Raw genomic sequence first — 13,046 nt, forward strand, 5'->3', positions numbered from 1 at the left:
CAACGAAAAAGTGATTCTATCCCATTTCTGTACAGCATAGTTAATACTATTTTGCAGTATGTAATACAACTGAAGTTTGATTATAAGGCAGTAAGGGACATCTTAAAAATGGGTATCGGATAATACAGTCTTAGAATCTAGCAGTCTTTTAACTTCTAGCACCATCTCTTTTATTGAAACATTTTGCCTACAGTCAATTTCTATTCTCACTCTTGAAGGCAAATTCCCAGTCTCCCTTTGTGTGTGTGATGGGGTAGGGAGGAGTAAGGAGGTAGAGAGAGGATGAATAAACATTATAGTAATTCACCTCAGTTCTAACTGAGCCCTAATGACTTCTTAACACCTCCATGTGATTTACCTTCAATGAGACTTCACTGGTTCAGGATTGCCTCAAATTTGCCTGAGCCTCTGTGGCTATTAGGTCAACTACACCAGAGTAAAGGGAAAATATTTTCCAACACATTTACAATGTCCAACCTGAAATTCTGAAACTGTTTATAGATCCCATATTTGCCATCTTGTCAGCTTCAATAATTTTAAAATCCAGATTCATTCACTTTGAGCAATAGGAGGAACTCTTGGTAAATTTAAAATAGCAGTTTATTTCCACTGCATAAGCATTACTGCTTCTATATATTGGAGCATTGAGTAAGTGCAAATTACTCTCTCTTCTGGAATATCTTTTATTATTTCAAATAAAATGCACCTTTTAAGAATGACTGATAGCTCATAATTCAGTATTTAATGCATAAAACTTTGAACAACTATATTTGAATATAGTTTTTTCCACATTCACATCCCAACCATTTTATTTTATAGTGCCATTTAGCAATTGCAGCATAATTTTTGAGAAGTTCATATTTGAATTTGAAAATCTGAAATGTTTTTGAATTATTTATACTATAATGAGAAATAGAAGAAGAAGAAATCAAAAAAGACCTTTGAACAGGGGATTTTTTTAACTTCAAGTTGGAATAAGCTAGACCAGTATCTGTTTTATTGTCATGTTTAAAAAAAAAAATCTTCCAATGAAGTAATTATACTTATAAGAAACAGATTTAATTTTTTGTCTTACTTTTCTCCTTTGGTTTATAGATCTTTATTTTCTAAATTTGCATTATCCTATAAACCTCTCCATAAACATGTCTTACTTATCACTTTACAAAGTGTTCTAGAACATCAAGTCGGAAGAAATGATATTTAAAGACCATTTAATCAAACTCATATCTGGCGTATAAATCTTTTCAAAACTTTGACAAATAATTGTCATATTTATAGCTTGCTACTATGATAGGGAAGAACAAATTTGACTCCATATTCTATCTGTTTCTTTTATTTTAACCTTTGTTTTCTATTGTTTTTGCTACAAGTTAACCATTGAAAGAATATTGCCTATAAGATTAAATTAGACATAATGGACCATCTCTGGGACCCCTGTCTCCCTTGTGACAAGTGTTAGGCTAAAAGACTTTTGTTTAACTCACAGGAAATATTCTGACTAGGCCCACCTGTGAATGGCCACAAGAAGAAATTAACCCATCCCCTTCAGTATCTGACCAGCGTAGGAAATGTCTGACTGCTCCCTCTCCTATTTTAGTGAACAAGAAGCCTGAAATCTAACATAAGGTAAGATGGTTCTTTGAGACATTGCCATCTTCTTGATATGGCTTTCTGAATAATGCCCCATGCCCCAACAACTAGCTTCTTGATTAATTGGCCTGTTCTGTGGTGAGCAGTATGAGCTTGGACTTAGTAAAACTATTTCTAGACAGAAGAGCATGACTACATATTGCACATTACATATTTTTTAAATGCTTACTATAAAGTAAGTTCTTCATAAGACGTTTATTCCATCAGTGTACTGAGTCAGTTTCTGCCCTCAAATAGTTCCCAGATGATAGGAGTGGCCAATAAATAATGTAACAATTACAACTTAATATGATAATATTTTGATAATGAATGCATGGAAAGAATACACAGGAGGGGAATTAGGCAAGAGGAAAGGCAAACATTTTCTCTATAGCATCTGCCTACTAAGGAGTGATCATGTTTGCTTTTGCCTTTTTGTGTTAGCTATACCCTGGCAAAGACAATAAAGTCTAAATTAGCTCCTATCAAAAAAGCAGGTGTATATATTTTTCCTTCACAGAAAAAAAAAAGAGCTAAAAAAAAAACATAAAATACAAATGCCTAGTATATCAGAGAAGAAAAATCAGAATAGGCCCCCTAAATTTGTTTAATAATACCTTAATACCTCTGTATTACCTATAATACTTTATAACAAGCACTTGGATTGTCTTCCAAGTTCTCTGGATAATAGCAGTGCTCACTTTCAAAGACCCAAAACACTTCACTTTGTAGAGGATTCTACAATTAGAGTCATGAATTGATTCCATACACGTTTATTGAACCCCTACCACGTCAAAGGTTCAGTGAACACAATGGTAAATAATAGAGACATAATATTTGTTCTCAAGGAGTTTATAGATTAATGAGGTATACCAGCAGGTAAATAGATGATTAAAATACAGTGTGCTATGATAGGACATCATCTGGTTACCTGGGAGCAGTCAGAAAAACATTTCTAAAGGAAATCACATTTTTAAGCTCTTCCCTAAAGAGTAAGAACGCATCTTAGCTACTCTGAGAGAATAGAAAAAAAACTATATCAGCAGAGCAAAAAACACTCACAGAGGCCCAAAAGCAAAAAGGAGCATGGTGTTTCTAAGGAACTTAAAAGAGTTCGTTTTAGCTGGATCACCAAGTAATCCATGTTTGGAGGGAGACTGTGAAGAGGATGGACAAGTATTCAGAGGACAGAGTATGTCTGAGTCTTCAGGCTATTTTAGGACATATGAGACTGAGAGTGATAGAGAGATTTTGGACAGTTCTAACCCAGAGTAATATACTCAGATTTCATTTTAGACATAATAAACTGGCTACTTGTGGAGAATAGATTTTCAGGATTTCAATCCAAGGAGCAGGTAAATATATGGTAGAACTTACTATCCCAACCATGATGCCTTTGTCGTTCCAATTAAAGTAATGTCACAAATTTGTTCACACCAATTAACTCCTCCATGTCCTCAGTGGCTTGAGTGAGGTGTTCAGTGGTTTAGCGGAAAGGGCTGCTATGCTACCCCTTAAGTCCTAGCATGATCACCCTCCCCCACGCAAGGACTGCTCTGACACCCTACCATCTTAGCAGGACCCACAGCAACTCATGTTAAAGCTCTGGTCCCTTCTTTACTTCTGGAACCAGACATAGTCTGGAAATATTACCTTCCCTAGAAGCTGCATGTAGACACTGAAGAGAATTGATTTTGAGACCTTTCTGGGATATGCCATTGGCCAGTTGTTTACATTGATATGTTGTGTAGGAGGAAAAGCCCAACATTTGTAGATTTGGGATACTAGTAACTGAAATACTGGCCCAAGTGAGACCGCCTAGACTGTGTAGAGTGAGAGAAGACAGAAATCTGGGGAAAACTAACATTCAAACTTTGGAAAAATGAAGGAGTTTTTCTTAGAGTTAAGAAGATGTACTTTAGGGAAGGGGACAAGATGGCAGAGTAGAAGGACTTGAGCCCACCTCCTTTCATGTAAACACCAAAATCACAACAAACTGCTGAACAACCATCAGCAAAAAAGATTGGGAACTACCCTCAAAATATATTCTATCCCCAAAGACAATAAAGAAAACACAACAAGATGGTAGGAGGGGTCCTCTTGTAATATAAGCAAATTCCTTACCTGCCAGGTGTACACTCCACAAGCTGGAAGAGAACTGTACCACAGAAGTGAGAGTTCTGAACCCTATGTCAGTTTCCCCAGCCTGGGGGTTTTCATCAGTAGGAGGAGGCCCCAAATCATTTGAATTTGAAGGCCAGCAGGAATTGGGTTCAGGAATTCCACAGGACTAGGGGAAACAGAGACTCTACTCTTGGAGGATGCACACAAGATTTCACATGTGCTGGATTCCAGGGCAAATCAGAAGCTCTGTAAGAATTTAGGCCATACCAATCTGCTGGTCTTGGAGAGTCTTTTGGGGAAACAGCGGTCTGCAGTGGCTCACTGTGGGGGCAAGTCACAGGAGGGGGAGCCCCAAGAAACAATCATCTGTGAGAGCTCCCCTAGAGGCTGCCATTTTGGAGAGACTTGGCCTACAAAACAGCCTAAGGCCAACCAAGCAATTGAGTGGGAACAAGCCCACCCATCAGGAGACACACTGCGTGAAGTAGTCCTGGAAAAACAGCCACCTCTAACACATTCCTAGAATGGCCATACCTACCAGAGGGACAAGACCCAGCCCCATCCTTCAGTGGACAGGCATAAGTCCTTCCCACAAGGAAACCTGCACAAGTCCCTGGATCAACTCCACCCACCAGGGGGCAGACACTCGCAGTAGGGGCTACACTCTGAAGCCTGTGGCAAGGAGATCACAAACACAGAAACCTGGAGATGTGGGTTTGATCCCTGGACTCACTCAATGTGTTAAGGATCTAGCTTTGCTGAAAGCTCTGAAGAGGTCACAGTTGTGGCTCAGATTTGACATTGCTCTGGCTGTGGTATAGGCCTGCAGCTGCAGCTCTGATTTGACCCCTAGCTCAGGCACTTCCATATACCGTGGGTGTGGTTATAAAAATAAAAAAAAATAAAGACAATCCAAACACAAAACTAAAGATAGACATTAAGCTACAAAAGAAGAGAACAAAAGAAGAAGGAAAGAAAGGAGACCTACAAAAACAAATCCAAAGCAACTAACAAATTGGAAATAAGAAGATACGTATGGAAATTTACTTAAAATGTAAATGATTAAATGTTCCAACCAAAAGAAATAGACTGGCTGAAAGGACAAAAACAAAACCTGTATATATGCTGTGTACAAAAAACCCATTTCAGAACTTGGGACACAAATAGACTGAAAATGAGGGGATTGAACAAGGTATTCCATATGAATGGGAAATAAAACAAAAGCTGGAGTAACAATACTCATATCGATAAAACAGACTTTAAAGATGTTGAAAGAGAGAAGTATATTACATAATGCTTAAAGATCAATCCAGGAGGAACATGTAGCAATTATAAATATATATGCACCTGACATTGGGAGTACCTCAATACATAAGGCAAATGCTAACAACTATAAAAGGAGAAATAAACAGTAACATGATAATAGTGAGGAACTTAACATCCACATACACAAATAATCCAAACAAAATCAGTAACTAAACCCAGTCCTTAAATGTTGCATTTGACCAGATGTACTTAACCTGTATTTATAGAAATCATCAGAATACACTTTATTCTCAAGTGCACATGGAACATTCTCCAGAGACTGCTGGGCCAGAAATCAAGACTCATTAAATTTAAGAAAATTGAAATCATATCAAGCATCTTTTCTGAACAAAAAGCCATGAGACTAGAAATTAACTACAAGACAAAAACTTAAAAAACACAAACAAGTGGAATATAAACAACATACTACTAAGCAACCAATTGATCATTGAAAAAATCAAAGAGAAAATCAAAAAATACCTAAAGAAAATAACACAAAGCACAATGAACAAAAACCTATGAGTCACAGCAAAAGCAGTTCTAAAAGGGAAGTTTATAGCAATATAATCTTACCTCAGGAAACAAGAAAAATCCCAAGTAAAAAAACATAATCTTATAATGAAAGCATATGGAGAAAGGAAAACAAATGAAACCCAAAGTTAGTAGCAGAAAAAAAAAATCATAAAAGTCAGGGCAGATATAAATGAAATAGAAATAAAGAAAACAATGAAAAAGATCAATGAATCTAAAAATTGGTTCTTTGTAAAGATAAACACAAAATTGACCCAGACTCATCAGGAAAAAAAAAGGGGGGGGAGGGCTCAAATCAATTAAATAGAAATGAAAAAGAGTTACATTTGACAGCACAGAAATACAAAAGATCACAAAAGACTACTACAAGCAACTATATACCAAAAATTGTACAACCTAGAAGAAATGGCAAAGTTCTTAGAAAGGTACAATTGTCCAAGACTGAACCGATGAGAAATAGAAGAGATGAATAGACAAATCACAAGTACTGAAAGCAAAATCATGATTAAAAAAACAGACAAAAGTCCAGGAAAACAGATCTTCACAGGTGAAATCTATTGAATATTTAGAGAAGAGTAAACACCTATCCTTCTGAAACTCTTCCAAAAAATTACAGAGGAATGAAAATTCCCAAACTCAAACTCATTCTATGAGGCCATTAGCATCTTGATATCAAATCAGACAAAGATACAACAAAAAGAAAAAATTACTGGCCAATATCACTGTTGAACACAGATGAAAAATTCTCAACAAAATATTGTTAAACTTAATCCAACAGTACATTTAAAGAATCATCCAACATTATCAAGTGAGTCTAATCCCAGGCATGCAAGGATTTTTCAATATGCACAAATCAATCAGTGTGATATACCACATTAACAAATTGAAGAATAAAAACTGTAAGATCGTCTCAATAGATATAGCAAAAAATTTTAACAAAATTCACCCCCATTATTGATAATATCTCTCCAGAATGTGGGCATAGAGGGAACCTACCTAAAAATAATAAAGGTCATATATGACAAAACTACAGCTAAATTCATACTCAATTGTGAAAACATGAAAGCATTACTGTCAAGATCAGAAACAAGACAATGATGTGCATTCACACCACTTTTATTCAATATAATTTTGGAAATCTTGGCTTTGGCAATCAGGGAAGAAAAGGAAATAAGAGGAATCCAGATTGGAAAAGAGTAAATCTGTCTCTGTTTGCAGATGCCATGATAGTGCACATAAAAAATCCTAAAGGTACTATCAGAAAACTACTAGAATTCATTGATGAATTCAGTAAATTTTCAGGATATAAAATTAATACACAGAAATCTCTTGAATTTCTATACACTACCAATAAAAGATAAGAAAGAGAAATTAAGGAAGTAATCACATTTATCATTGCAGAAAAGAATAAAATATTAAACCTACCTATGGAGGCAAAAGACACATACTCTGAAAACTATAATACAATGATTAAAGAAATCAAATATGACACAAACAGATGGAAAGATATGCTTTGTTCTCGGATTAGAAGAATCAATATTGTCAAAATGACTATATTCCCCCAGGCAATCTACAGATTCGATGCAATCATTAGCTAATTGTCAATGGTACTTTTCATGGAACTAAAACAAAGGAAAATTTTAAATGTGCACAGAAACACAAAAGACCACAAAAAGCCAAAGCAATTCTGAGAAAGAAAACTAAAGCTGGAGTAATTAGATTCCATGACTTTAGATGATTCTACAAAGCTACAATAATCAAAACATTATTTTACTTATAGAAGAACAGAAATATAGATTAACAGAACAGGATAAAAAGCACAGAATTAAACCCATGTACCTATGATAAATTCATCTTTGACAAGGGAGGCAAGAACGCATGATAGAGAAATTATATTCTCTTCAATAAATGGTACTGGGATAACTGGACAGCTACATGTAAAGAATGAAATTTGGGGGGAAAAATGTAATTGTAATGTATACATGTAAGGATAACCTGACCCCCTTGCTGTACAGTGGGAAAATAAAAAAAATTATTTAAAAAAAGAATGAAATTTGAACATTCTCAAATACTATAAACAAAAATAAACTCAAAACTGATTAAAAGTCTAAATATAAGAACAGATACTATAAAACTCTTAGAGGAAAACATAGGCTGAACACACTCTGACTTAAACCACGGCAATGTCTTCTCAGATCCACCTCCTAGAGTAATGACAATAAAAACAAAATAAATAAATGGGACCTAATTAAACTTAAAAATTTTTGCACAGCAAAGGAAATCATAAACAAAATGTAAAGACGGCCCAAATAATGGGAGAAAATATTTGCAAATGAAGCAACTGACAAGGGATTAATCTCCAAAATATGCAAATAGCTCATGCAGCTCAATTTCAAAAAAGCAAATAGCTTAAATCAAAAAATGGGTAGAATATCTAAATAGATATTTCTCCAATAAAGACATATGAATGGCCAAAAAACACGTGAAAAGATGCTCAACATCACCGATTATTAGAGAAATGCAAATCAAAACTATGATGAGATATCACCTTACACCATCATCAAAAAGTTTACGAATAATAAGTGCTGGAGAGGGTGTGGATCAAAGGAAACCATCCTACAATGTTGTTGGGAATGTAAATTGATACAATCACTATAGAAAACAGGAAGTTTCTCAAAAAACTAAAATTAGAAGTATAATACTGGAGTTCCCATCGTGGCACAGTGGTTAATGAATCCGACTAGGAACCATGAGGTTGCGGGTTCGGTCCCTGCCCTTGCTCAGTGGGTTAACGATCCAGCGTTGCCATGGGTTGTGGTGTAGGTTGCAGATGCGGCTCGGATCCCGCGTTGCTGTGGCTCTGGCGTAGGCCAGTGGCTATGGCTCCGATTCAACCCCTAGCCTGGGAACCTCCATATGCCGCAGGGGTGGCCCAAGAAATAGCAAAAAGACAAAAAAAAAAGTATAATACTATCCAGCAAACTCATTCCTGAGCATATATCCAGAGAAAACCATAATTCAAAATGATACATGCACCCCAGTGTTCATTTCAGCAATATTTATAATAACCAAGATGTGAAAGAAACCTAAATATCCATTGGTAGAAGAAAGGATGAAGATGTGGTGTATATAGATAATGAAATATCATTCAACCATTAAAAAGGATGAAATCATGCCATTTGCAGAAACATGGTTGGATCTAGATATTATTTTACCAATGAAGTAATTAGAAAAAGACAAATATCGTATGATATCACTTGCACCTGGAATCTGAAAAAAAATGATATAAATAAACTTATTTACATAAAAGAAACAGACTAACACAATTCTAAAATAAGCTTATGATTACCAAAGGGAAATGTTAGGGAGAGGGATCGATTCGGAGTTTGAGATTGGCATATGTACACTATTGTATATGGAATGGATGGTCAACAGGGACCTGTTATATACCACAGGGAACTCTACTCAATATTTTGTTATAACCTATGTGGGAAAGGAATCTGAGTAAAAATAGTTATGTGTGCATATATAACCAAGTCACATTGCTGTATAGGAGAAATTAACACAACCTTGTAAATCAACCATAATTCAATAAAACTTAAAAAAATGAAAAAAAATAATTAAAAAAAGATGTGCCCTGAGAATATAGAAAAAAAAAACAAAAAACATAGCAGAGTTCCTCGTTTCAAAAATAAAAGTGTAAAATGCTCTAAAATGATGCAAAATGCTGCTAAGAGGTTGAGTGAAGTAAAGTCTAAGAGATGGCCCTTAGATTTAGGGAAAATTTGGGCAGGAGAACTTGGAGAATTTAACCAGAGAAATTTCATTTGGAGTGTTTAGAGGTGGAAAAAACAAAACAAAACGAAACAAAACAAAAAGACAATGGAGTGTGGATATATTTGTACACTTTCAAGAAGATCATAAAGTGGATAAAACAGATAAGGTAGTAAAGTACAAGGAAAGGAGGTTTTCCATTTGTTTGTTTATTGTTCTTTTATTTTAAGTTAGAAAGACTAAAACATTTTAAAATGTTATGAAAAGACATAAATTTATGTGCAAGTGAAAAAAAAAAGTTGAACTTGAGTTTACAGCAAACAAAAGAGATTTTCTGACCAGTTAGCAAGCATGCTATCTCATGGCTCACCAATTTACTTGTTTGTGTTAAGCTCATAATGTATTTTAGAGAAAAATTTCCCATGGCATTATGGAATTCAGGCTTCACTTGAGAGCTCTGAAAATCTGGCAACTGTTGAACCCACAATCCTGTATGGAAACGCTATAGTGTCCAAATAGCCACCATTATCTCTCAAAGGAAGAAAGTGCAGTTTCCCACTTTCGTTTCTCCATACAGAGATAGCTTCTGTAAAAGTTTGAATTTGTACTGGCTGATCTATGAAATAACAACAGAATATTTATAGAATAACTCTGAAAGCATTGAAAGATACAGATTCAGAAAAGTTGAAGAACTTTAAAAGAAGTGAAGAAAGAAAAAGTGTGAGGAGATAAAGCCAAGTTTCTACTTGGTTTGGTAAAAAGTTGAGAATTCTTGACAAAAAGCATCTCTGCTCTCTGGAGTCAGGGGCAAAATTTTCTCCAAGATTAGAGGGAATTTCATTAGTGAAAATCTTGAGTATAACACTTAGTATGTAGGAACAGAACTAAAGAAAATTGCATTTTTTTCAGTATTCTGTATAATTAATATATTTAAAATATTTCATAACTGGAAAAGGTTTTTGGTTTTTTTTTTGTCTTTTTTGTTGTTGTTGTTGTTGCTATTTCTTGGGCCGCTCCCGCGGCATATGGAGGTTCCCAGGCTAGGGGTCGAATCGGAGCTGTAGCCACCGGCCTACGCCAGAGCCACAGCAACGCGGGATCCGAGCCGCATCTGCAACCTACACCACAGCCCATGGCAACGCCGGATCGTTAACCCACTGAGCAAGGGCAGGGACTGAACCCGCAACCTCATGGTTCCTAGTCAGATTCGTTAACCACTGCGCCACGATGGGAACTCCTGGAAAAGGTTTTGAATAAAGTATTACTACTACCATTAGAAATAATAATGACAGTAACAGTAATAATAGCAATAATGAGTGCTTTTATGGAGCACTTATGATATTTCAGCACTATTCTAAGCTCTATAAATGAATTACCCCAATCTTCACAATAAGACCAAGAAGTGAATATTTTTCTCCCAATTCTACTTCATTAAAAGATGGTAGTGTCAGTTATATATTCCAGGTTTCTTTCTGCAAAATGGCAGTTTCTCAACTTGATGAGATTCAGTACTATTATTTCCTTGAAAATTTCCTACCTAAATAGAATCAATAAGCTAAATAAGCTTATCCTTATTTCATTATTGTTTAATAAATATTGAAGGGAATTCCCCCTTGTGGCTCACCAGAAATGCATCAGACTAATACCCATGAGGATGCAGGTGTGACCCCTGGCCTCATCCAGTGGGTTAACAATCTGGTGTTGCTGTGAGCTGTGGTATAAGTTGCAGACACTGCTTGGATCTGGCATTGCTGTGCCTGTGGTGTAGGCAGGCAGATGTAGCTCTGATTTGATCCCTATGCCACAAGTGTGGCCCTAAAAAGCAATAAATAAATAAACAAACAAACAAATAAATAAATAAAATAAAACAAATGAATAAATAAATATTAAAATATTATAAGGAACTTCATCACTACTAAATGTTTCTGATGGCAAGTATTTCGTTTTGTAGATCTAAGTTTAACTTAATTCATGAATCCATAGAATGCATAATTGAAGAAATCTCTTCTCTAGTGGTATTTCATTTGTGCTAGATGGGAAAAGGGTACTTGCACTAGATGAACCTCTTTGCTTAGAATTCTGGATTTATATAAGCAATACCAAATTAATACAAAGGGTAACCACCATATGAGCTATCAGAAATAAATGGCATACATCTCTCTATATAACTACATTATCCTATGCAAGTGGCTTAATGGAGCAATGGATTTATAATACTGTGATATTTTGAAAATATTACTGAATATATTGAATATTTTATGTCATTTGTTATTGCACTGTATTATGTAAAGAGTACACTGTAAGCCCATCAATTATACAAAGATGGCCTTTGAAATCTATAGTTAGCCTTTCCCGGGGTAAAAGAAGACTAATGAAGTACTACTACCTGGCATGACCTTGGCATTATAAGTAATTTATTGAATATCTGTAATTGCCTTGTTTGTTGAATTAAGAAGTGCTTCTCCATTTGGGCAACAAACTAAACCATAGATGTAAGAGAAGTTGATTGAAATTGGTGGTGCAGTAAGAGAGGGTATTTATGCTTTGAAGCTTAACATGTAGCTTTCTCCACGGTGCTCAGGGAGTCCATTCTCCTCTCCATTCAAGCACGTACCTCCCTTTGATGTCAATGGGAGCTCTGTTTCCGTGACGAGAAGAAAATAGGCTTGCTAAAGTTAATTGTCAGACTGATTTTGGTCTCATTTTAATGCCCCGTTTATTGGCAATGGAAGCCTGATGTGTGGCTCCCTTTGTTTCTTACCTGATTTCCCAGGTAGGGAACAGACGGCAAGTACTCTGTGTAAAAAGGTGCGAGCTGTGAACAGATACATTCGGGCCACGTAAAAAACATTCGGCACTTTTATCTAGCAGCAGGTAATTTAGCTAGATTTCCCAGGAACACCGTGTAGGCTTGATTCCCTCTAAAGTTTTGCTCCATTTTACACTACACTATTTTTTCCCAAGGCAGAACAGCAAAACTGTTACACATTTAATAAATAAAATATTTCCAACAATATATAAATATATCATCCAGTAGGTAAACCAAGCTCTAAATGCAAGGGGGATATTCATTTCAGAAAAATTAATAAAGTATTTACTTATATATTTATTTTGCTTTTTAGGGCTGAACCAGTGGCATATGGAGGTCCCCAGGCCAGGGGTGGAATCAGAGCTACAGCTGCTGGCATGCCACAGACACAGCAACGCAGGATCCAAGCTGAGTCTGTGACCTACATCACAGCTCACGGCAACAACAGATCCCCAGCCCACTGAGCAAAGCTAGGGATTGTACCCACATCCTTGTGGATACTAGTCAGATTCTTTTCTGCTGTGCCACAACAGGAACTCTTATTTCATGTTTTTAAAGTGACAATTTATTAGAGTTCCCTGGTGGCTCAGTGGGTTAAGGATCCAGCATTGTCACTGCTGTGGTTGTGGTTACTGTGGCACAGGTTCAGTTTCTGGCCTCTGAACTTCTATATGCTATGGGCACAGCCAAAAAAAAAAAAAAAAAAAAGGCAATTTGTCATTTAGTCCTAGAGTCAAAAAGTGCTAGATTCTCATAAATGGGTAACTTTACCTAGTGGTTAAGAGCTCAGTCTCTAAGGTTGGACTGGTAGACTGGCCTTGCTGCCTGCTAGCTGCAGGATCTAAAGTAGATGCACTTGAACTCTCTGTATCTC

This window comes from Phacochoerus africanus, chromosome 13 (genome assembly GCF_016906955.1).
Source record: "Phacochoerus africanus isolate WHEZ1 chromosome 13, ROS_Pafr_v1, whole genome shotgun sequence".
NCBI classification, from domain to species: Eukaryota; Metazoa; Chordata; class Mammalia; order Artiodactyla; family Suidae; genus Phacochoerus; species Phacochoerus africanus.